The 24,809-nt window shown below is 40.0% G+C and overlaps 1 long non-coding RNA gene across 2 annotated transcripts; it reads left to right on the forward strand.

The window, feature by feature from the left end:
* Positions 1-24,809, forward strand: LOC122764729. Of its 2 annotated transcripts, XR_006359870.1 has the most exons (6): positions 1-201; positions 13,240-13,347; positions 15,598-15,647; positions 19,996-20,192; positions 22,110-22,199; positions 23,099-24,809. It is a non-coding gene; the product is annotated as an uncharacterized LOC122764729 (long non-coding RNA). The 2 variants fall into 2 exon arrangements; XR_006359869.1 differs by lacking the exon at positions 1-201 and having other exon boundaries at positions 12,446-13,347.

A 24,809-nucleotide genomic window follows, 5' to 3' on the forward strand; every position in this document is an offset into this window, starting at 1 on the left:
ACATGGTGATATCAGAGACTTTAGCATCAGGAGTTCATGAATTAGTCATTGACAGATGCTGGAGCACGCACCAAAAACCAAACGGGGACTTTACATCATAAATTCTGCACATTCAGCACGGAGGAGCAGCGCAGCGGACGGACAAGCCCGGACAGAGCTGTGTGGCCGTGGGGGAAAGAGGTTGATGGCTAGCCTGGCTGGGTGAGACACACACACACACACACACACAGAGCCCAAACATTAGAGGTAATAATGAGATCTTTATCTATTAGCAGAAAAAGAAGAGAGAGCCTTTATACTGAAGCCTGGAGGGGAATAAGTTTAACAAACTAATGAGCTGGCATGCTAACAATTGCAGTTCAGAAGGTGATTGGCTTCGTGTGTGAGTGTGTGAGTGTCAGGCCTGTAGAAGGTGCGTGACCCGTAATTCAGCGAGAGTGATCTCATGTGAACACATTTGTGTGAAGGTGAAACTGTCAGATCCTGTTGTTGTGTGAGTTAAGACAGAGGCTACATCCACACATGACTACTACGCTTTCGTTTGAAAAGTGTGTTTTCGAAAAAACAAAACAGCTTTGTTTCAGCTACGTATCAGGAGCAGGGCTGTCACTTTTTCAAAAAATCAAGTCAGCAGATGAGTTAGTAGAGCCCAAAATACTTCCACAGGGTGTTTTTCAGATGCTAGAATACGCTGTTTATGTTTTCAAATAAAATAATTGAGTCCAATGGTCCCTTTTCTGCTACTTCACCAAGGTGTAGCCTACAGCTAAGCTAACAAATTAGAAGTAAGGCTGGAACCTTTTTTCAAAATAGACACTTTAAAAAAATCAACTGGTGCCTTCTCTGCCACTTCGCTTAGCTTTCCTAAGCTAACAGATGAGTCAACGGATTTGTTCGTAGAACCCAAAATACTGCCACACGGACACTTCTCAGAGTGTCCTGAAAAATGCAGTTTCCGAATGAAAATGATTTAGTTTCACCTGAGTATAAATACATAGAGCTGTCACTTTTTCAAAAAATCCAGAGGTCCCTCTCTGCCACGTCAACGAGGTCTAGTTACAGCTAAAATAAGCCATTAGGTTTCTTGTCAGGTTAAACAATCCATGACTGTCACATTTATCAGAAAAGTACATGTACAAAATGAAAAAAAAACCATTTTCAGTCAGGTGTAGTTAATGTAAGGGTTGTAAGAAATTTCCAATTTAATTGGAAATATGGGCCAAAACAATACTCAGTTAAAACAGTCAAATCATTACCAAGCTAAAGGTAAAGAAAGCTAGAAGTCATTGCTTCATAAGGACATGAAAAGTCATTATAATTTGCAGATTGAGATTATCGGTGATCCATTACTCTAGCCTGCTATGAAGAAGGGTTTGAGATAATTGTCAAATAGATAAACTGTGTTTAAAATGTGTTCTATAATATTTTAGAGAATTCACTTTTGTATCTGCTTTCTTTTGTTTATTTAAGTTTTGAAAACTAGAGTGGTTAAAATACGGATCGGTTTTCGACTATTGATGTCTGGTTCAGCCTGCGTGGGGGAGCGCGTGACTTCCGCTCGGTTATTGTGGTCGTGGATCGATCAGATTCTCATCGTGTGCGTGTCTTTTCTTTTTTCTCACCCCTTTTACAGGTAAGAACAGAGGTTTAAGCGTGGTTAATAACGTGTTTAGTTGAAGATATTAGTTGTTGCCATAAGTTTGACATTGGAATTGATTTGCAGTGGAAGTGAACTTCTACTTAGCATAGCCTGTTGCTAGCTGCGTCACTGTGCAGGTGCAATTGTAGACAATTGGCAATCTTTTCATGTGCTTTGCATGTTAAATGACCAATATGAGTACTAAGGAGTGTAATTGTTAACATAATATTTATTGTGCTATGTTAAAAGTGTTGTCTACATTTATTATTTTAATAATGGGCCATTTAAAGCCTTATTATTTGGTTGCAGACATTCTTTTGTATTTTTCACAACATCATTTAAAGGTCAATTTGACTTATTTTTCTGCTTTAACTACAGAAGACATTTTGGCATTTATTCAGGAGTAGAATGTTATAGTCAGCATCTGATATCGCTTTCAAATGTTGTTGCTGACCAATGTGATATTTTTGCTAGAAATACATTGTGATAGTGCATCGATCAGAGTAAAACAGAAGAAGAAGTGATGTTACTTTTAAGTTAAAAACCCCCCAATAATAATTAACTGGTGCCTCTTCTGCCACTTTACTCAGGTGTAGGTAACAGCTAAGCTAACAGATGAGTCAGTGGATTTGTTAGTGTAATCCAAAATAGTTCCACATGGAGCTTTTTCAGATGCTGGAGTGTCCTGAAAACGCTGTTTTCGTTTTCAAATGAAAACAATTTAGTTTCACTTTCGCATAAATAAATAGAGCTGTCACATTTTTTTAAGAATCCAGAAGTTCCTCTGCTGCCACTTCAGCCAGGTGTAGCCCACAGCTAAGATAACAGATTACATTTATTTTTTAGATTTAAACACTCTGTGTCCAGATGACCACGATTTGGTTTCAGCTACATATTAGAAGTAAGGCTGTCACTTTTTTGGGTCTCAATAGTTTGCCGTCTTTAAAAACGCTTGATAAACATTGCTCTGGAACAGTTGAACACATTATCTGGGTGTTAGTCGGACTTTGAGAAATTTGATTCATCACACTATCAGTTTGACTAACGTGATTACATTTTACATTACATTTTAACGTCATGCAAACATAGTGATTAAGGACAAAAACGAAGCAGCAGCACTTTCAAACTTTTCAAAAACCGCAGTTTTCATGGCTCTAAAACACTGCCGTAATGTGGACAGCAGGCGTATTTATGTGTTTTTAAACAAAAATGAGTATTGTGGAGGATGAAGCATGAGCGCAGACACTCATATGTATGTACGTGTGTGTGTGTGTGTGTGTGTGTGTGTGTGTGTGTGAATTTCCCTGAGCACACAAGAGAAAGTCGTTGAACTGTAAAGTAAATGGTGTCCATTACCTCTTCAGTTTGGAGTTACACACTTAAAAGCAGCCCATTAGTATTCTGTTCACTTTGACAGATGTAATAAATTACCAAATGCCTCATCACTTTCACTTGTGTGTGTGTGTGTGTGTGTGTGAAGATGACTATAAAGGTGAGAAACAGGGTGTTACTTTTGTCTGCGTGTGTGTGTTCATTTACAGTATGTCTTCAGATTAAATCTTTCAAATGCCTTTCTCTCTTTCTTTCTCTTCTTTTTTATTTGATTAACACTTAGAACAAACAACAAACGGTGGGAAGCTGAATGAGCAGCTCATTAATCGTCAGGTTGGTGGTTTCATCTGTGGCTCACCCTCTCCACATGACGGTAATATCCTTAAGCAACACACTCCACCGCAAATTGCTTCCCATGTGGGCGATAAAAGTAGCTTTCTCTGGAAAGAAAAGCCTCCGCCTGATGAATGTAAAGCAAATAAGAAACTTAAACGTGTACATGAATGTATGGGGTGAGTGTACGCGTGGGACGGAGGGGTTGCCTCGCATGTTAGAGACGCTCGGAGGACGACATGTGTGCGTCGTCCAGCTGTAGATTAGAACCCCATTAGCCTCAGTGGCTGCTCGGCTGTTTAGACTGAGTGTAAACACAGAGAGAGAGAGAGGGATGATCCCACTGTCCTCTGTCTCCATCTTCAACCCACTGATAACATTAAGTACACACACAGAAACACAGACCAAAGTGGAACAACGCTTCAGTAAGTGTGTGTGTCTGCTGTCCCCGCTCTCATGCCCTCCACTGGCATCATCATCGTCCTCACTTCCTGTATACCAGCTGCAGCTCGTCTCTTTCTTTCTTCCTCTTTTTTTCTTTCTTTCTTTCTCTTCAGGAAAATCTCTTTTTATTTTTTTTCCCACAGTCGTGTTAAAGAAAAAGGCTGAAACATGAGCGTGGTGCCCCTGTCACCTATAAATAATGTCTGTGGTTTTACTGTAAGTGGAGAAATGAAAAGAAAAGAAAAGAAAATGCTCGGCAGAGCGCGTTACTCAGATGAAGTGGGTAAATTTATACTGTGAAATAACTGAGGCATGAGGATGCTTCTAAGCCGCAGTACGGAGTGTTTGGAGATTTCTTTTGTTGTTATTTGTCTACTTCTCTTTGACCTTCACAGTGTGACATTATTTGTTTGCTTAATTTCCAAACTTCAGTTTCCAGTTGAAAAATGTTGTCTTGTGATGAGATAAAGCGCTAAATTTATCTTGAAGATATCAAGTCCTCATGACGCAGCTCTCGGAGTGATAGTAGCTTGTGCTTATTTACGTATTACAAGGTAAAACAAGTTTGCGGGGGGGGGTCTAGTTGATATGCTTGTTGCAAGTCAATTATTATTCGCGATTGACTGATCTGTCAATTATTTTCTCGATTAATTGAGTAATCGTTTGGTCCATAAAATGTCGGAGAACGTTAAAAAACGTTGATCTGTGTTTGTCAAACCTGGAAATGATGATGTTCTTGAATTTCTTGCTTTGTCCACAAACCACATTTAACAAGCTGAAACAGTCAGAAATCTTGTTTTAATCATGAAAAACCTTCAAATCGATTATCAAAAGATTTGACGATTAATTTAGTAATCAATTTATAATCAGTTAATCCAGTAATTGTTTCAGCTCTACTTGGGTTCAATACTTGGTGCTGATGGTCGCTATCAGAGCTTAGCCAAGCAGTGTCTGTCATGGTTGGCTACATAGCAAGAGTTGCTAATGTTGCTAAAGTCATGGTGATATGGCGTCCACCATTGTTTGGTTCGCTTTGTCGGTTAAAAAACATCAGGAACGACAAGGAGAACAATGTTGTCCGAAGGCTCAGTTTGAGTAGTGTTTGAGCTAAATGGTGATTTGAGTGGCTAGCGCCTGGTTGTACATTTGTTGCAAATAACACTAAGCAATCAGTTAGTTTCTTCTAGAATAAACCCATTATTTTGAACCAATATGCAATGTCGGGGAGTTGCAGAGACAGACGAGACCAGATAAATGCAGGTTCATCCCCCATAGTGGAGCCTCTGAGCATCTTGTCTGGTCAGTAGGGGGCGATCAAGTAAAACAAAGTCCAAGTTTGGGAAAAAAGTGACTTTTTAAAATGACATCATGATATATCACATTATCACAATATTTGCGACACTATTTAACAGACTTTCAATTAAAGTGTTTTTATATACCACGGTACTGCAGTTATAGAGTAGAATACATAGATATATATATACATATATATATATATATATATATATATATATATATATATATATATATATACATATACATATACATATATGTGTACATATACACAGAAATAACTCATCATAACTTGATATTAAGTGGCGGGCCGCATACAATTGATTGGCTCTCAGGCCGTGAGTTTGAGTCCTCTGATGTAAATGGTGCGTAGGGTTGGGGAGGTTCATTGAAAGAATCATACAATGCTTGACTGGATGCAACCTGAAAGTTGTATTTACATCCGAGGTTGGAGGTTGAAACATGGAGTGAAGTTGATTGTGTTCCTCGAGAAGTTTGACAAAAACCATGGACGCAAATGCGTCTTGAGTGAGCTATTGGCAGCAATATTAGTCGATACCAATGATCTATACAGGATCCTGTCAATATGTTCGACTGACTGAATGTGAAAGTAAAAAAGTAACAACAGTAGCAGTGTTTGTAGGTGAGGCAGTCATCTGAAGTTAAGGGGCATAAAAAATCTGAGAACACACCATTAATTTACTCCCTCAAGTACAAGATCAAGGTCATCACAAATCAGAAAGGCCCTTGTTCCAACCGGGGCTCGAACCCGGGTTTTCTCGCTGCAAGGCGAGAGTGCTAACCACTACACCACTGTGTGGCCCCGGCATTCAAGAGTAAACATTTGGGAAAAAAACCTCAACTTATTCCTTTAAGACTGGAAACAGTGGGAGACGGCTAACTTGGCTACAGTCAAATGTTAAAAAAAAGAAAAATCGGCCTCCTGGCACGTGTGAAGCTCTGTAATTAACAGGTTATATACTTTTATTTAATCTGCACATATTGAAGTGTTAAGAAGCAGCAGTTTGTGGTTTTACGGGTGGTTAAGTGTCGGAATATTAGTCGCCCAGGTGCAGTGATTTACTGGAGGAAGTCCACACATGTGCTTCTTTTTATACCGTGTCTAAACAAACAGGAGATTAACATGTTAATGAGAGGACTTTTAAAATGCTGCTGAGTGGATGTGTGATATCAACATCTGTTTATTGTTTTCCTCTTTCAACAACAGTGAACAGTTCTTTAAATCTAGGATTATTTTATTTGTACAGCACTTTACATACAATTAGAATAAATTAAAATGTAGCTATTAAAAAAAACCAACCTGTAATAATAAATAAGCAGAATTTAATTTAATAAAGTAAATAATCCATTAAAAAAGCCTTGGAAGTATTACATCAGACCATTAATCTGTCCAACATTTTTCAACATTCCAAACATTTCCAAACATTTAGAATGTTCCAAAACTTGTTAAATGTCTCCTTTGAGAGATACATTTCTTTTCCAAGAGCAAAGTGCAAAGTCATGCCTCTTCACCACTGGGAAATTCCACCAACATGTTGCTCCTTCCATGAGGAGGCCAAGCATCTTTTCGCCCTCCGGAAAACAAACACTGAGCAAAGACTGTAAAGTTGTTCCAAAGACACAAGAGGAACTTTTTGTTTATTCACCTCTTTGTTGACGATTTGGCTGAAGAAGACGCAGGGCAACGCGGTCCTAAAGCAAAATACAATAAAAGAGAGAACCTGGATCAGAAACAGTTACGGAGGCTCAAACTCTAAACTGTGTCCACGAAATACTAATTAATAATATTAATATCGTTCCCATGAATTAACTTTGGAGCCGCAGAAGCAAAAATAAGCTTTTTGACATTTAATCGCCAAGTTTGACTATGTGGAATTACCTTTACAGATTATCTGTGACGTCATTCTGACTCGTCCAAACTACACTTACAGATATCGGCAATTCAGTTTTTACTAGTCAGACTTTTGTCACTTTTGCCATTCATGTGAATGTGTTTTTTGTCATTATAGATATCTACAATTGAGCTGGATATCTACAACTTAAATTGTGACTGATCTTAAACTTAATTGACGATATCTAAAACAGGACAATGTAGATGAATGAGGATTATTCAAGTAAAGATATCTTCAACTTGAATTATGACTCGTCATAATGACATTGTAGATATGTGAAACTGGAATTAGAGACATCTACAATCTAAAATGACAAACCCGTGGTGTGACTTTGACTAGTAAAAACTGAATTGCAAATATGTGTACTTGTAGTTTTGACTTGTAAGAATGAAGTTGCAGATAATCGCTAGTGAACATCCTGTCTACCCATTTAATGTTGAAACCACTTGCCATCGGTGCATGAGGGCTGAAACTGCACGATGGACAGAGAGAGTGTGATTGATGTGTTTTATTTTACGTTTGGAATGAGTTACAAAGTTATTCACAGAACCCTGGCACTGCAACCCTTAATGCTCAGGTGGCACAGATCCATGATATTGCCATGAGAATAATACACAACTTATATATTGCGGTGTGTGTTTGTAGGTCACATCTTCAGGCTTTTTTTTTTGGTCTTACGTGTTGTAGAGTCAAAGTTAATGAATTACTGTTATTCATTTATATCTCGTTAAAAAAAACACCAAACAGGAGTTGTGATAATTGTGCAGAATCACAAAATAGACATTTTTTCTTTTCTTTTTGTTCAAGAGAACTTTGAATTTTAACTTTTTTCCAAAATTTCACAAATTCAATCAGATTTAAGCAATTTTGAGTAACTTTTGTGCTCAGGTATGTTTATGTAGTTGGTGAAAAATAAAACTAATTTCATCAGAATATCTATAGGTTGTGCTGATAAATAGGATATATGACACTATATATGATAGTTCACATTATGTAGCACAAAAAAGCAGTTTAACTGCTCTGTGTTTGAAGGGTTAAGATTTTGTGATCTCTCTATCTCTTAAAAATCAGTTTTTGACTCTTGTGTATATTTGCCAACCGTCTCTCCATGTGATGTCAGCAGGAAAACATGACTTGATGTGAACAACGGCTCTAGATGTCTCCTTGTAGCGCAGTCAGACATGAGCCTGGACATCGCAGAGACAGAGAGAGAGACAGAGGGAGAGAGAGTGGACATCTTTAGCCAGTTCTGCCCCAGTTTACTGGCAGCGAGCCCCACTGTCTGTGCTAAAAGTCACGTCGCGAGGAGAGAGAGAGGAGCCCGGAGACGTGGGGGTAGGAAAGAGGAGGAGGAGGGGGTGTAGAGGGCACAAGGAGCAGGACACAGGAAGTGGAGAAAGATGAAGAGCTGGGAGACAATGTGATGCACAGGGGGTGCTGAGGCGGGGGGAGGAGGGGAAGAGAGGGGAGGAAAAGCAAGCAGAGGAGAGTGAGGAGGCAGAGGAGGAATGTTGGACGAGGAGGAGGAGAGAGCAGCAGAGGGAGAGCAAAGGGTGTGTGCATCTGGCACTGGGAGGCAGGGAAAGATAGCGTGGGCCAGGCTGGCCGGACGTGTGTGTTTGTGTTTGATTGAAGAGGGATGTGAGACACACAGACCCCTCACTGCACGGCTGGACTTTTACTGGACTGATGCCACAGAGCCATGGACACTGACACACACACACACACACACACACACTCACTCACACACATACAAACACGGAGACGGAGGAAGTGAATCCGGGACAGAAGACAAGCATGGATGGTTACGAAGCCCCATCGTTCTTAAAAACACTTAAAGCTGTAGTACGCAACCTTTAAATGTAAACAAACGACCGTTACATTCAAACAGTCGTCAAAAGAGTTCACACAATGTTAAATAAAAAAAAAGCTCCACACGAAACCCGAAACACAGGGAAAAAAAGTTTTCACCATAGCAGTGTTTAGATCTGGTGTCGCCCGGTGACATTGCTGCACTGTACGTTGACGCTATTAACTCTTCCCATTTCTAGTTGGAACTCGGAATTTCCAACTCTGAGCTACCTCATGTACCTTGAGTTAGGATTCCAAGATGGGTGCCACCATACAAAAATAAAATACATTTTTAAATAAATCCCTAGAGTAAAGATGGGTAGAAAGCGAGATGACTCGCGACATTCAGCTCCCCTTGTTTTTATGTCACGATTAAACGTCGAACTAAGTGATTAAGACCATTAACTCGTGACTTCCATTCAAACTCGCACAGTTTACGAGTTTACATACAAAGTCATTATGCGGCAAATCATGCGAACGGCGCGACGCGTCAACCGCTCCAACGTGGAGTAGAAAATTTTAAACCTGAGATTCTCTGGATACTGGGATAAAAACCAAAAGGAGAGAGCGTTGCTAATGGTCAGTGAATAAGTAGATTACGCCGGCAGTTCGGGCTTGGGTTTACCGGTGATGATTTCTCTGACAAGAAGAGCTACAACCACCTATAGAATTTACATATTATTATTCTTTGTTTTTATATCGATTTCACTGATAAAATAAAAAGACACATTTCTTAAAACATCAAACCCATAAATGAAGAAACACATGATCATATGCAGTGTTGTAATGTAACCAAGTACAAATACTTAGTTGCTGTACTTAAGTACCAAATCACGTGTCTTTATTTATAGTTCAGCAACTTTTACTCCACTACATTTCCCCTAACTTATCTTTGTTACTACCAAATATAATCAGGTGAACAGTTGATATTTTCTAGTCTTGATGATCACTCTCACACTACAGTTTTGCCATTCACCCATTCACTCATTCATACAGCACAGTCTATCACACATCTTTCACACCCTGACTCTTGAGTACATTTTATATCAGAAAATTACTTTCTTGCAGTTAATGTCATATGACTTTAAGACTTTTACGCAAGTACTATTCAAGGCTGGTTATACTGTATGTCGTATGATCAGATATTAACAGAGAGTAGAAGAGGAAATAGAGGACGGACTAATGAGCTTCCTCGCTAACAAGTGATGATAACGACCGTCTGTTTTTACCATGACACTCTGAGACAATGACAAGTTTTCAAGGTTGCAGTCGCGCATGCCGAAAACAGGATGAACCTCGGATCACCCCTTCAGCTCGTGTGTGTGTGTGCGTGTGTGCTACTGTAGACACCCGTGCCCTTACAGAATGGCAGCAGGATGAAGACGCACACGCCGTGTGTCTCTGCTTATTTACGTAACCTGATGAGTTTATGGGTCAGGACTGATGTAAACGTGTCAGCTGACAGGCAGCGACGTCCTGGATGAGAATGCCATGTACCCGCTTAGCCCCAACCACGCCAACCTCCCCGACTCGACCCACTGTCTGCGAATTCCTACGCGCCCCCCGAGAGTCGCTTCCTCTGTCCACCTATCGCCACGGAAACAACGTTGAGAAGTGAGTACAGGAGCTGCTGAACATGCTGCTCTTCCTTATGGGACTCCAGAGGCTGGATAGACTGCGAGTGTGTACACACACACACACGCGCACACACACACACACACACTCCCTGAGCCATTATTGGGTGTGTGTGTGTGTGTTGGGTGGGGGAGGATGGGGGAGGTACATAGAGAGGTTCCATTGTTTCAGCCTGGAAGGCAGAAGTGTTGGGAGGAGGGTGAGGAGGGAAAGTCAAGGAAAAGCTAAATTTAGCCTCACCTCCGCTCAAGTATTCCAAATATTCTTGCTTATATTTGGACGCTCACGTAGGCAGCGATGGTGACTTCATCCAAGAATTACATCACCGTGAAGACGGATAATCGTCCGCTGAACTTACAATTCATCTTCTGATAAGTTCTTGTCCATCTAATGTTTATATCCTTCATCATCAAATGCTTTTAGACGCTGATTATGAATCGACACTGCAATTTAGTTTGATACATGGAGACGTGAATGACGCTGACACCTGTTGAATCGGAGGCTACTGTGCAAATCAAATTAGAAAAGTCATCAACTTTTTCATTGGCTGTTTTGCCTCCATCGTATTTCACCATGTTATGCTGATTATATACTGAGTGGAAGAGTGGAACGGTTCAGTTTGTTGGTTCCATACGGTATGGTTTTTTTTGGCATTCCCATTTGGAATATCCGTTCCATTCTTTGGCACCCTTATGGAACCAGAGTAAAATGGTACGGTGCAGTCGGTACGATTGGGCGATGGGTGTAAATATCCTGTTGGAGTCGGGGCAAACGCCTGCAGTCTGTTCTCGTACAAAGATTGACGTCTTGTTGAGATAAAAACGGCCACAAACTCAGTAGTTGTGTTGCATTTGATGTTGTTGTTCGATGCTACACGAGCCACGAAACTGTACCATGATGGAAACACAGCGTTAGATGGTCGTCCTAAATTTCTGACACTCTCCGAATGTTTTCCCAGGCTGTCGGTGGCTGCAAGACCATGACTTTGGTTGTTGAGGAGCCACAATTTGTGGTTAAGTCCATGGACACAATAGTATTTACAGTAGACTACGAACCCCAACCATCTGACTGGAAGGCAACCCCCTCTAACACTTAACCCCATTGCAACCAATAAGTTGGTTGTCGTTATTTTGTTTTCTTCCGCTTATCGGGGTCCGGTCATGAGGGCAACATGGTCCAGACAGCAAGGCGTTCCCAGGCCAGCCAGGAGACGTCATCTGTCCAGCGTGTCCTAAGTCTGGACATCTCAAACCAAACATCTCAACTGCCTCCTCTCCTTCAGTCTGCAGCCACCATTAGCTACTGGATCTTTATGTGTTATGTTTTGTTGATTGTAACTAAAGATTATGATAAAAACAGACCAAACAAACAACTTCCTGACGACGTTGACCCAAATCTGTGAGAAGATGTCGACGGTGAACATGGAGTTAAATCTTCATGCACATGTCTTGGGTCATTTCCTGCTGCTATACAGACCTGACCTGCTGCTGCTGCTGAGGACCCGGCCACACACACACACACACACACGTCCACACTGACCTGCACTTCCTGTCAGACAGCGACACCCCCTCAGAGAGAAAGCATCTGTCTCCACTACGTCCCCTGCAGATTCCTTTCGTCCTTCTCCGTCCACCTCATTGTTCTTTTCACACTTGGACATGACCACGAGGGACCAAGGCTGGAATGACGACATACTCCTGAACAGGTGCTTTGTTCCTTAAAAAGACACACACGCACACACATACACACACTCGCTGTCATGGTAACAACAACAGACCTGTGTCTCTTCTTGTGTCTGTACAGGACAAGTGTGTCTCAGGCTGAAATCTGTCAGTACTGAAAGAAGAGAAAGAAGATACTCGTCAACATTTAAGTATATATTATAAATATATATATCAATATATATATATCAATATATATATATAGCAATATATATCTATATATAGATGTATAGATATGTATATCAATATATAGATATAATACTTTTGCACTGTGAAAACACACTTCAGTAAGTGCTACTCATTTTCTGTCCATAAAGAATTTTACAACTACAATTAAATGGTTTCTTCAACTTTATTTGACATTTATTGTGATCATTTCATAGCGCCCTATGAAACTAAATTGGACCATTATAGGATTATTATTAAATTGTGTTGGCAACATTAAAGTAATCACCTGATAATAGAACAAGCTTGAACGTCAGAAACTGAGTCCGGTCCGCGTGAGTGCGCACTGAAACCCTCTTACCTGTTGAAACACCTGTGAGTGAGCGAAAAGCTACAAGTGTTTATAAAGTAAATCAATCCTCAGCCACAAATTGTTTTTGGCAACTGGAATATACTGCATGTTACCATTTACACAAAACCGTCACAGATATTTCATCAAAGACAGACTATACATTTGCACGTTTATTTATTTACTCTTTGTCTTTCCTCTTGTGTGGCACAATTAAATGAAACATGTACTATTTTACTTTAAAAAGACTGATGGAAATCTAATGCTGGAGAAGACAAATGTTTCTGAAATGTATGTATGTTTTAAAAAAGGGATGAAGGACGTTTGTACAGCTGTGAATCTTATTTGACCGTTTCTGTCGCCTCCTCCACGCTCCTCCATCCATCCCGGTGATGTAGTATTATGTTTATTTTTGTATGTACACGATGTCTGATGGCTTTGAACGTGCGTGTTTGTCTGCATGTGCATCTGGTTTACACATCAGCGCTCCAGCGTCATGACCTTGACCTGGTGAAACTGTGTGTGTGTGTGTGTGTTTAACATGTTTCATTGTTATATTTGCAGCAGTCTGATGTCACTCGAGGTGAAGTTGTTCAGGTCGTAAGAGTGTAGAGGTCAGAGTGAGAGTGGAGACGCCGCTGCAGCCCGAGGACCAGTCCACACACATAGTAGGTGGGTATTTCTGGAATAATCCTCTCCATACGCACTGATTACATGTTTGTACGCATTAAAAAACACTGTTAAGCGCAGTGAGAAGCATGCCAGGTCAACAGGTGGCGATAGAACCGTAACTGTAACTAGAAGCAAGACAGACTAAACTTCTCTATGTATTCTGAAAGCCAAACAACTGTAGACCGTATTTAAAAGTGGGCGTAGTCTTCAAGGTTCCTCCTGAAGCCAACCAGGGAGCCTCTTCCTCTTCAGCTCTTCAATAGAACACAATGTCAGTTTTGTAAATTATGTTCACATTTAGATGAAAATATGCGATAAAGTACGACACATGAGTGGACACCGGTGTGATTGACACCTGGTATAGGAGCCAGGTTGCGGGTGACGCCCATAAATTTCCAGTAGGAAAAGGCCAACATTTTTAAACAACTCCTCGTAATCAAACGTGACGCACAGTGACAATACAAGACAACTTTGTTTCTCTGTCTGTTCTGAAACTACTGACTAAACTGACTAAACTTACACATAATGTGACTGAACTACGACTGCATGTGTACACCTGGTTGGACTGGAGGTAAAATTACAAAACAAGCAAAAAACATGATAAAACCAGCTTGATAGATTATTTGGACAGTAGAGGAGAATGACTTTAATGCTCTATGAGCTTAAAAAATGGGATATTTGAAGTTAATTGATGATAGGAAAGACCCCCTAGAGGAGCAGAAGCAGACTTCATTCAATAAATCGATTCCCAGACTGTGCTTGAATACTGGGAAAAGGACAGCAGAAAATTTAAAGTGATTCTGGTCAAATCCTCCGACCTTGGAATCTGTACCTGAGTAAAATGCTTAAAATACAACTCCCTTTCACTGAAACTAAGTGAGAATGAAGCAAAAAGGAACCCTCAGTCACAAGATATAGGAGCTACACATCACTTTTTGGCAACTGGAATATACCGCATGTTATTGTAAAACCTATAATGTCTGTATTTATTATATTAATTACAGTAGTTTCCAAGCATAAACTGTGAATGGAAATGTACTGAGTGTAAACAGAGATGGTTGAAAATATTCACCCGGACAAAAAGCTTTCCTAAATATGTGCAACTGTCCGAAACTTAACCCACAGTTTTGTGTGTGTATGAATGGAAGTATAAAAACACGCAGAAAAAACAGGTACATTTTCAAAACACACACTTACATGTGGACTGGACCTGAGTCATGGACGCGTGTCCACAGACTGTGTATGTGCTCCAAGACCTGACCTGATTTTCATGAGGTTTTAACGACATGCTGTGAACGTCCATGAACCAGGAGACGCATGAGAGACAGGAGAGACATTCCCAGCCTGTGTTGTCACACACACACACACACACAGGTCAGGTGTTAGAGTCATCATGTCATGCGTGTTAAATTAGCGTCCCGTCCTCGAGCGTCCTCTCGTTTCTACCTCACACACACACACGTGTCGTCGGCGTCACAGTGAGCTCACGCTGCGCTCTGTGATCTCAGCTCAGTGTTTACAGTCCTCACATATTAACACGCGTGTTAGAAACAGCATGGGGCGGAACGACATGTAAAAAATAAAAGGGAATCACTATTATATAACGTATTAAACAACCTTATTATATAACTATGAATTATAATACATCTCATAAGTTAAATGTGATTATTTTTGTTATGTGTTTCTATTGTGTTTTACTCATTTTATTTGTTAATTTTTATATTACAGCATTTTTGTTGTTTATTTTAACTTTATTTACGATTGTACAGAACTGATTTTATGTGATGTGCTTTATAATTAAATTAATTAATTATTATTTTTATTATTATTATATGAAGATATTTTCATGTTATTATGACATTATCTGATTATAACCGAAATGTTTCATATTATCATGTACAAAATTAAAATCTTTCACATTAAGCCTTAAACATATAACTATAAATGATCTTGTTAGAAGGTGAATGGTTTCATGTTGTGTAATTTTTATGACATACAACTAGTTATTATAACAAGAAACTCATTTATCTCAGTAAAAAGTGATTTTTTTTATTTTATAAAGTGATCAATTATCTAATATTAACATGAAATGATTCACTTCTTGAAAAGAGGTGAACTAATTCACATTAAAACCAGATAAATGATCTCTTTATAAGTTAAAACGTTTACATTATAACATCTCATTGTATGAAATGTGTTTCACATTATAAATGAATATACAATCCTGAATTATTTGTATCTCATCTTCAGGTGACAGTTCTGAGGAAGGTAGAAGATACATGACGAAACTTGTCAACAAGGTAAAAGAAAACTTACTATTGTCTAAAAAACAAAACAAAAAAACTGAAGATATTTCTGCGTTAATGACGTACAACTTTATCTTCTTGTTATAACAAAAACTCATTGTAACACAAAATGATTCACCTCTCAATAAAAGGTGAAATCATTCCCTTTAAAACAAAATAAATGATGAAGTTACATGATTATAATGTGATAAATGATGTCACTAAAATGTTTCATGTTAAAACGAGAGAAATTATTTCATTATGACGTGAAATAAATCAGGTTTAAATGTGATTTATTGTCTCATAACATGAAAGAATATTTCAGCTGCTCCTCAGTTTACTTTCTTGTTATAATATACTGTTGTTATGTCATAAAGATGTAGAAATATCTTTAGTCATAACATGAAACCTTCACGTTATTATTATATAATACAGATTAATTTTAACGTTTCTGTTGTAGCAGCAACAGCCTTACCCCTTTTTTTGTTTTTATGATGCAGAAACTTGAACTTTGCAGACTCTTCGTGTGAGAAAGCGTTAATAAAATGCAATATTTGAGGTTTGATTTGGTGATAAATCAATACATTTGACTTCTTTAGCACTTTTTAGACAAAATAAAGAACAAATTTAGAACAAATGTAACATACAAGAAACAGAAATGAGGAAACACCAGAGACAGCTGGAATAAAAGCAGGAAAACAACCTGGAAATGATGAGGTTCTCAAATGTATTGTTTTATCCACAAACCAAAATGATTAACTTTTAACGATTTCTTTGTTATCCAGAGCAAAGAAATTAAGAAAATACTCACATTGAAGAAGCTTAAACAATTGAATGAAAAAAGCTTCAAACCGATTATCAAAATAGTTGTCGATTAATTTAGTAATCGATTAATAATTGATTAATCGATTAATTGTTTCAGCTCTAAAGTAAAATTAACTAAAATACAAGAATATCATATTTATTCAGATTAAAATGTACTGACTAAAATTATGAAACAACTGTCAAAAAATGTTAAGCCAATGAACAGCTGTAAGGAAAAAATGTGTCAAATAAAATAATATAAAAGTAGAATATATACATATATACACACACGGAAATTAATAAATTAAAGGGACAAGTCGTAAATTGTTGCTTCTCTGTTGCCCTCGGGTCTTTAGTGGAGCAAGAGAAGAGTGATCCTGCTTTCAAATGAGAAATGTGTTTTACATTTGTGTTGCTCAATTTACACACACACACACACACACACTTCTACGCCTTAACGTCTATCCGTTCATCGAATACTTCGCCCAAACGTCGGTGCCCAGTTTCACAGTGCGCAGGTAAATTAGAAATGGCACCGCGTGTTTGAGATTGCACAAGTCTGCATCTGTGTGTGTGTGTACATGTACATCGTGTAATGAGAACCAAATGGTGCCGAGTGTGTGTGTGTGTGTGTGTGTGTGTGTGTGTGTGTGTGTGTGTGTGTGTGTGTGTGTGTGTGTGTGTGTGTGTGTGTGTGTGTGTGTGTGAGAGTGTGAGTGTTTCTGTGCTCCATCTCTAATCACACAGGCCTCCTGAGGCTTGTGTGAGCGTGGACTCGGGGTTTAAAGCTCTGAGCTGCTTCATAAATCAGCTCTGCCCGTGGAGAAGTCTGGATACATGCGGACTCCACTAACCCGACTCACGCCGCCCGCAGAACCTCCACGTGTTCCGGGTCAGGTTTTTTTTTTTTATACCTGATTTATTTGTTTTATTCCGCACCGTGGTTGTGACTTATAAAGGTGTGAATGTGCAGAGATGATGACGATGATGATGAAGCTGCGGGGATCAGGTGACTGAACCACACAGAGGCCTGGGCTGCTTCCACGATTCCTCTGTTTACGTTTAAAAGTGCATAAATTCTGCTTTAGATACGGCTGCAGTCCACACCTCTGGACCCACAGGAAGTTTTAAAAAACGCTGCTGGTTTCGCTTTAGTTTGAAAAAAGTGCGTTTCTTTCATCTGTGAAAGTGAATTATGACAATTATCATTTTGTTATATGTGTTAATATGCACTTCTTTCCCTCTAGGGGTCACTCACTCATTCACTCACTCATTTTCTATCCTTCGCTGCATTTAACCATCCTCCACTACTAGAAATCTTCCAAGTATTTTAGAAACAATGGCCACTCAGCTCTGCCCATGGAGCTATTTGGGTTGTGTGCCTTGCTCAGGGGTTCCCCGAGCCCTCTTTTACCTGGTGGAGACGCGAACCCACAACCCTCCGGTTACAATCCCAGTTCCCTTTTCACTTTGTCATAGACAATCACTATCATTGACCGATTGTCTTTCTTTCATCTATGATGGTGAATTACGCCAATCATCATTTCATTACATGTGCTGATATGCACTTCTTTGCCTCTAGGGGTCGCCACAGTGGATCAATTATATCGCGTTATTTTCACGTCTTGATGACCACTTTACACTACAGTTTTCACTCATTCATTCACACGTCTTTCATGCTCATTCAGTTAAGTGTCATCCCAATGACCCAGTGGCACATAGAATATTGGAGCCGGGAATCGAACCCACAGCCTTCTTATTTGAAAGACGACTTGCTGCACCACTGTTAGGCAGTCGCCACGGCCAATCCGTGCTGGGATCAAAACAGAGAGTCCAATTAACCCAATCAATGGGGAACAATGGGGATTGGGTACACCAGGCTGGCAACCCTCCAGTTACAAGCCAAGTTCCCTATCCACTTGACCATGGGCTGCCCCATATGTGTTGAAATGTACAATTTTACAACATGTAGTAAGGCGGAACTTAAGTTTTTACTCTAAGTTTCCAGAGTGTGTGTTTTTGTGGCTGCACCTGCTGTGTCACGTAGTACGTGATGTTTTCGGCCTTATATTTTTGTACTTCAGCTTCCTTATTTATAATATATAAACTTATTTTTTATAAATGTATTAGTGTAAAGGCTCCGTGTGTGTCTGACCGATGGTTTGTGGCTTTTCTTTTACTCAACAACCAGTTACGTAGGTACGGATTTTCTACTAGACTTTTACAGTAACTAGTAAAGTGATCTCGTAGCGCGTAAATTAATACTTTTAATCTGAAAACCTGTGTTTTTAAGTGGAAACCACCTCACCTTAGTGTGATCTGATTGAAAAGGAGTAATTAATTTTTTTTTATTTTCACACAGTTCGTACAGTTGATTTCCTGCTATGTAGCTCCGTCTCGGAGGTCTCAAACACGCAGCTCGAGGGCCACATGTGGGTCGCCCAATCAATTTAATGCGGTCCGCTAATTAATTTCAAGTTATATACAAGTTAGTGTGTGTTAGTGTGCTTTTAATGCTGTGTGTCTATTTTTGTAAAGCACTTAAGTTGCCATGGGGTTGTTGTGAAGAGCTTTAAGTTTATTTTGTTTGCTTTTATTTTCTCTTGTTGAACAACGTTAAATATTTTTCCTTAAAATTTGATTATTCTTCCAGAACAATGTCCCAGAAATAAGGCTTATTTTACTTTAATGAAAACCATTTTTTTTTTAGAGTTTAATGACATGATTATTTACTCTTACATATTTAAGTTCCCTCGCCGTTTTCCCACCATCTCCTCCTCCTCCTCCTCCTCTCTCTGTTTCAGTCCTCATTCCCCGCAGGAGGTGGCCTCTCCTTGTCCTTCATCCCTCCTCCTCCCTTTCTCTTTCTCGCTCCTTCACATCTGGTCCAGGCAGCTGTGGCTGGCAAGGGTTCAGTGGGGTGGGAGGAAGGTGTGGAGGGACGACGAGGAGGAGAAGAAGAAGTAGAAGGAGGAGGAAGAGGAGGAGGAGGAGGGGTTGAGTTTGGAGTATAGGCTATCAATTGCAAAGCCCGGGGCACAGTAAAAGAAATAATAAAAAATAAGGGGCTTTTACACAAAATGTGCACATTTTCTCTCAGTCTATCTATCACACTGTCTCCCTGTGCGCTATTAAAGTCTATTACAGAGAGGCAGGGGTGAGGGGGGAGGATGGTGAGGGCAAAGATTTCAATATCTTATTTCCACATCTTTAATACATTAATTTATCTTTACCCCAGGGCTTTTTTAAAAGCTGGGAGAACACAGAGTGAAGGAGGGAGGGAGGGAGGGAGGGAAAGGGGCGAGGGCACTCATGACATTTTCATTGTGGAATCTTGTTTCTATTGTTTCTGTGGTCAGCATGAAGTTGCCCAAAGATTCCACATGCCATCATGGCCACACAGGCTCGCAGCGGCTAAACGCTCACAGATGCTCTCACACTCTCGGTGTGAACGCAGACGACTCGATTCCTTTCTTTTCTTTTCTTTTCATTCTTTCTCTTCTTTCGTGCCAATGTCAGCAAGTGATTTAGCGCTCGCTCATTGTGCTGCACATTCCAGGATGTCATCAGCAACACCACCTTCATGCCAGCTCCTCTGCGTCTCCACCCCGCTGTGCCAGTTCCTCCGCGCTGCCGCCGCCACTGGAGTTCACGACCTCTCAGGGTTCACGTTGGGACGAGGTCCCTTCCTGAGGGAGGAGAGGTAACTGTGCTGAGGCGTCACGTGACTTCAGAGAGCAAAAGGAAGAAGTGGTGGTGAGAGAAAAAAGCTCTGCTTTCAGTCGCTCTCTCAGTTCATAACTGGTTTTATGTCCACTTTGATTCTGTTCACACCTGATATTGATCTGATCACATGACTGTTCACAGCTGATACTGATCTGATCACACTGATACTGATCACATGACCGTTCACACCTGATACTAATCTGATCACATGACCGTTCACACCTGATACCGATTTGATCACACCTGATACTGATCTGATCACACCTGATACTGATCTGATCACACCTGATACTGATCTGATCACACCTGATACTGATCTTATCACATGCCTGTTCATCCCTGACGTTAAAATCTAATCCAAATGTGTTTTTAATTTTTCCTTTAAAATCAACACATTAACATTGAACATTAACAATAAAATTGTTAAAACATATTTTGATTTTTAAATACTGTCTTATTGACTTTTCCTGTTCTCTATTTTATTTTATTGTGTTGCTTTTTCTTTTTCTAATTTGCATTTGTACCAAGTCAATTCCCCCTATATGGTATCAATAAAGTCTAATCTAATCTAATAAAATCTAATCTAATCACTGTAAGCGATCCTCATCGATGTAATCTCATTGAATGGAATCCACTTTAATCTGACCGAATCAAACCCGATCTTATCTAGTCTAATTTAATACATTTGATTTAATCTTATTTTATCTAATCTACGCTAATGCAATCTAATCTAATTCAGTTTTATTTGTATCATGCCGATTTCTAACATCTCGAGGCACTTTACACGGTAACTTTACAATTATTAAAATCTAATCTGATGTAAGAGAATTAATCTTGTTTTATGAAAACTAAACAATAAAAACGTAAAAAAGCAACAACTGTGTTCAAAACAAACACAGAAACAGGCCTGTTTAAAAAAAAAAGTGTCTCCTGAGATTAGATCAGGATTGCCCCGCCCCTTTATTGAAATACACACTGACGTCTTAACTGTTAGGCCAAACAAAATTCTGTTTTTGTCCTGTGTGTGTGTGAGTGAGTGAGTGAGTGACAGAGAGAGAGAAACGAGAGAATGACGAGTGAATTCAAAATCTACTCACGCTGCAGTAACATGAAACAAGTTTTAACTGTTAGAAAAAATAATAATATAAATCATTTTACTGTGTCTTATGTTTTTCTGTGTGTGTGTGTGTCTGTGTCTGTGTGTGTGTGATGCCGGGGTACTTGGGAAGGTGAACTTCTGCTCCTCTCGGCACAGGAAGCCCCTGATTAGTGCTAACGAGAGTTGCAGACCATATTAATGCAACCACACACCTCTCCCTCCCTGATCCTGCCATCTGCACTCCACACACACACACACACACACACATATATCCAGACATCATAAACCCACTGCAGTTCTGAGACACACACCAGAGCAGTGAGTGTGTGTGTGAGTGTGTGTGTGTGTATCACACTCTCAGCCTCCACTTGAACCTCACAATAACACGACTCGCTGACAAACACGGGAGGGAGGGAGCGAACGAAACACACACAGTTTACACGATGTTAGAGAGAGAGTGAATTATTGCGTTCGTCCGACTGAAACCAGACTTTTAAAATCCACGTAAACTGAAACTGCATGAGATTTGAATTTGTCAAAGTGGGACTAACGCCCAGAAAATGTGAAAGTCAAGTCAAGTTATTGAATCGTCTTAAAAAAGTGTTTGCTCGTTAAGTTTTTAAGAACTTTTGTTTCTAAGTTCAATTATCTCCGTCACTACTCTACATACCTACCTATGGACACAATACTTCCTCTAGGGGGCAGTGTCGAGTACCAAGTAACCGGCACCAAACAATGAAATAAACGGAAACGCGAGGCAGTGGAATATTTTTGGGGAATTTTACTCAATGTTGTGGATTTAATATTTCTGTATGTCTGACATGACTTTTGACAACTGTCTTCACCAGATAGCCTCTCAAATTAACGACTGGTTGGATGATTAACTCTTTACTGCCCCCACAGTTTCCTGGTGCTATTACTCTGTTTCGTCCGTCATTGTGAGTATAAATGGACCTTAATCTTAACTGTCACAACTAAACCTAAACCTTATTCTGACCCTAAGGCTGGGTCTTAGGTTGTACCCTAAGACTAGGTCTTAGGTTGTACCCTAAGTCGAGGTCTTACGTTGTACCCTAAGAATAGGTCTTAGGTTGTAACCTAAGACTGGATCTTAGGTTGTTCCCAAAGACAGGGTCTTAGGTTGTACCCTAAGACTGTAGCTTAGGTTGTACCCCAAGACTGGGTCTTGGGTTGTACCCTAAGACTGGGTCTTGGGTTGTACCTTAAGACTGGGTCTTAGGTTGTCTTATGTTGTACCCTTAGACTAGGTCTTAGGTTGTATCCTACACACACACACGCGCTGGTTTCCTTGACTTCAGAGGACATTGTATACTTAATCTAACCTTATCCATAATTTCTAATGCCCTAATCCTAACCCTAACTTTAAAACATGTTTTCACCTTAAAATTATGATGACTTGATTGTTACCCATAATGTGACTGCGTAAACATATTTAGGTCCCCACAACATAAGGAATACCAGGTGTGTGCGCACACACACACACACACACACACACACACACACACACACACACACACACACACACAGGTTTGTGCAGCTATTCTTCTCAGGACTTGACATTGACATTGACATTGACCAGTTAAATCAAATCTTAGTCCTAAACTTAACCAGTTCCTCAGAAAGGAGATTGTGCCTCATTAGGATGAGGTTTAAAAATGTCGTAAAATGCACACAGACAAACACAATAACTGACAGAAAACACATTTCTGTGTCAGTTTCCTGCAGTAAAGCGTGTGTTAGATAATGAGAGGGTGAGGCTGCAGAGATGAGGAGTGAGGGTTAAAAAACAAAAAGGTCTTATTAAATGTTCCTGCAGATGGACGGACTGGGACATGGATACCCTTCTCCTGGACTCTCCTGACTCCCACCCACACGTTAACATGTGTTTCACATTCAGAGCGGAGGGAGATGTTGCAGAGCGACGGCCAAGCGCTCCGTGTGACTGGCAGCTCCGCGCTCTCACACTCGCTCTGTCTCATGAACTTTACACCACACCATTATGTCTCTCTGAGTGAGCATTATTATTACTATTATTATCATCATTATTATTATTATAATATCTTTTATGAGAATGTTCAAAACTCTTGATAAAAAAAAAAAGAGTAGAAGAATGAGGTCAAGTTTCATTCTTTCTCTTCACAGCTGAGGCTCATTGGTTCAAAACCTGCTGGAAATTATGAAAATTAATCCGCTGAATTTTGTTTGTTTTCTTAAATCGGGTTCAACTATTTGTTCAAACGATGTAATATGTTGTTTTTTTAAAGACACAGTATGTAATCCGTGCCGCCCGGAGTCTCTTTAGTCAAAACAATAACAAAAGTTTGATGACATCAGGAAACAGCGAGGCATCATGGGAAATTTTGTTTTACTAATCCATGAGTGACAAACATCTGCAGGGTTCCCAAAGGTCCTTGAAAGTTTGTGAATTTGAAAAAAAAAAGTTCACATCCCCTAAAAGTTTATGAAAATGGCCCCAAATAGACAAGGATCGTTGAAAGTGCTTGAATTGTGTGCAAGAAAGAAGTGAAATAGAAATTTAGGTAAATGTCTCCCATCACTGATGTGCCCTTCAAGGTTTCTGTGTGTCCTTGAAATCCTTGAAAGTGTGTGCATTTGAAAAAATACATTTCAAGAACCTTGAAAGTGTTCTAAATGGTCGTACTAAGTAGTCATGAGTCATTGAAAGTGCTTGAATTTGGTGCAAGAAAAGAAGTTCAGTTGATGTTTAGGTGAATGTTTCCTTTGGCTGTAAATGACCTATATAATTAGCTATTGTCATGACTGATTTTGTGATATGTGTCCTAATGTGTCCTTGGCTATCTTTAAAAAGTGTGTCCTCATATAGAACATTTGGGAAACATTGATTTTATCATGAGAAATAAGGTGGGTTTTTTTTTTTTGCTTAAAAACACAAAGTGCATTTTCTGTTGTTTATAATGTATAAATTCACATTATAATACAACAATTGTATCGCGGCCTGTGTCTGTACGTGCAAGCGTCGTAGGGGGCAACTGCTGTTTGATGGCGCTGGACGTGGCTGTGAGCGGATGAGGAGCAGACACACACACACAAACATAAATACACACCACACGCACTTGAAAGAGAGAGTTGGATAAAAGGCGAGACTGCGGCAGGAAACACATGGCATTCTACTGTACGAGGGCAGGTGGACACAAACAGGCGAGACGGGGGTCAGGGGTGGTGCTGCTGCTGCTCTGCACAAGACAAAAGGCGGCAGTGGTGGTGGTGGAGGGTTCAGTGGACGGTTTTGGTTCCGTCTTAGTTTGTCCAGCTGGAAGACAAGGAGACCCAGACAGATTCCTGATGTCACCCGCAGGACCCCGCCCTCCCCAGCTCTGCTACTTCCTGTCCCTGCAGCGGTGACGTCACAGCCTGCAGACCAGCTGGGGATGTCACGTCCACCCCCTCTGTCCCCTCACTCAACTCAGCTTCAACCACTGGTGTCCAGCTGTGACCGCGGAGGCACGTACCAAAGGCAACGACAGAAAACACCAAATATTAGTCCA

Source organism: Solea senegalensis, unplaced genomic scaffold (genome assembly GCF_019176455.1).
Source record: "Solea senegalensis isolate Sse05_10M unplaced genomic scaffold, IFAPA_SoseM_1 scf7180000017626, whole genome shotgun sequence".
In the NCBI taxonomy this organism is placed as follows: Eukaryota; Metazoa; Chordata; class Actinopteri; order Pleuronectiformes; family Soleidae; genus Solea; species Solea senegalensis.